Source organism: Salvia splendens, chromosome 19, assembly GCF_004379255.2.
Source record: "Salvia splendens isolate huo1 chromosome 19, SspV2, whole genome shotgun sequence".
NCBI classification, from domain to species: domain Eukaryota; kingdom Viridiplantae; phylum Streptophyta; class Magnoliopsida; order Lamiales; family Lamiaceae; genus Salvia; species Salvia splendens.
In genome coordinates this window covers 21,098,075-21,100,060 of record NC_056050.1, presented here as the reverse complement: position 1 = coordinate 21,100,060, position 1,986 = coordinate 21,098,075, and the positions used below count along the sequence as shown (strand labels likewise).

Sequence of the window (1,986 nt, the reverse complement as noted above, 5' to 3'; positions counted from 1 at the left end):
GTTTTATAGTACTTACCCCGAAGTTGTCGAGAGGTCTCGCTTTCGGTAATAGGAAATATAGTGTGTTTGTGCTTGGTGTATTTTCTGTTGCGCAGGTTTAAAAAAAAAAAAAAAAAACAGTGAATGCACACACGGTCACAGGGTACACCACCGTTTGGACTACTCTGTTATCAAAGAAGAAGTAAGGTTAGAGGGTCAGAGTTTGAGATCTTCCCGGACTATTCGAGTCCATTCAGGAGTAATCGAATCTTTGGTGTAGAAAGGGATCAGGATTCAGACGGTGAATCAATGGCTGAGAACAATGAGATTCCACCACCCGTGGTGAGGCGACACTCTGAGATCGGGAATTGAGTACCCAGGGGAGTGTGCCTACGCAAATGACAACGTCAATATTCCACCTCACTACATCAGTTTGGTGAATGGAGGAAATCTTTTTCATGGACGGGATGATGAAGATCCGGTGAGCCATTTGAATGCCTTCTACGAGCTGACAAATTCTCATAGACCTCCAAATGTGGAGCATCATCGGATTAAGAGGGCCTTATTTCCATTCTCATTGAGGGAGAAGGCAAGAGCGTGGTATGACTCATTACCGGGCTACAACATAGCAACATTCCAAGAATTGAAGTCGTTGTTTCTTGTGGAATACAACTCTCCAATGAAGATTGAGAAGTTGAGAGAGGAGATCACCTCATTCCGACAGAAGTATGATGAGTCCTTCGCGGAGGCATGGAAGAGATTCACGGAGTTGATAAGGAAATGCCCAAGTCACGGACTAGCTCCGGGGCATGACCTTTTGAAGTTCTACAAGGGACTCAACAGTGAAGGCACGGGATTGGTGACTGCAGGTTCGAATGGGAACCTAGATGATCTAACTCACGATGAGGTGAGGGCTTTGTTTCAAAGGCTGGCCAACAATCAACGGAATTGGCACAATCCAAGGCGAGGGGCTGATAGAGCAGGAGATACATTTGGTGCTACAAAGGATGCGGAAAGAGTGACCGCAATTGAGGCTCAACTGGCGGACATTAGCACTCAAATGTCATCGATGACAAAGGCAGTTAAATCTCTTCAACTGACTCATCAACCCCAAGTTGTGACGGTGATGAGATGTGGGTTGTGCCAAGGCGGGCATCATACTGATCAGTGCCCAAGTCTTCAAGGACCACCTGTGGAAGATGTGAACTATATTGGCAACAATCGCCAAGGGTTCAATCAAGGCAACCAATACAACAATCAGCAAAATTGGAGGCCTCAACAAACGGGATGGAATCAAGCTAGTCCTAGCAACAACTCGGGTAATCAATGGAGGAACAATACTCAACCCCCGGGTTATGAGAAGAAGCCATCAGTCGAAGATCAGTTGGGACAGATTCTCTCTTTTATGAATAAGAGTCAAAAGGAGAATGAGAATTTCAAGGAAAGAACAGTGGAAAAGTTTGGACAGATGGAGGCGACAATGAGGAATCTCGAGACTCAGATTGGACAGCTTGCCACGGCATCACACACGAGGATTCCTAACACCATCCCGAGTAATACTGTACCTAATCCTAGAGGCAATGAACAGTGTAAGGCAGTGACTTTGAGAAGTGGTCGCGAGTTGGATTCGACACCATTAATGGACGGCCAAGGTACTTCCGGCATCTCACACGCAGGGGCGGATGAGATGTTAGGCTTGCATTCCTCGCACGCAGGGGCGGACGAGGCATGTAAGGGAAGTCCCGCGTTGGTGCAGGGGGCCCAACATGGTCAAGAACAGGCTGCATCCGGCAGCAAGGGACATGGTGTAGAATCCGAAGTAAGTGGAAGGTTGTCAGCAGAAGAGAAAGGAAAGCAGAAAGCAGAAATGGAATCAAAGAGACAGATGATGACAAGTCCAGCACTAGATCCGAAAAGCAAGTTCAACTTCCCCGATCATATTCCTCCTCCACCATATCCACCCAAGAGGAAGAAGAGGGTCCCTAAAGAGAAAAGCTTTGAGTGGAT

At 47.0% G+C, this 1,986-nt stretch overlaps 1 non-coding gene across 1 annotated transcript; it reads right to left on the bottom strand.

Moving 5' to 3' along the window:
- Positions 1-670: 670 nt before the first annotated feature.
- LOC121780486 lies at positions 671-777 on the bottom strand. The gene has a single exon (XR_006046029.1). It is a non-coding gene; the product is annotated as a small nucleolar RNA R71 (small nucleolar RNA).
- Positions 778-1,986: the final 1,209 nt, after the last annotated feature.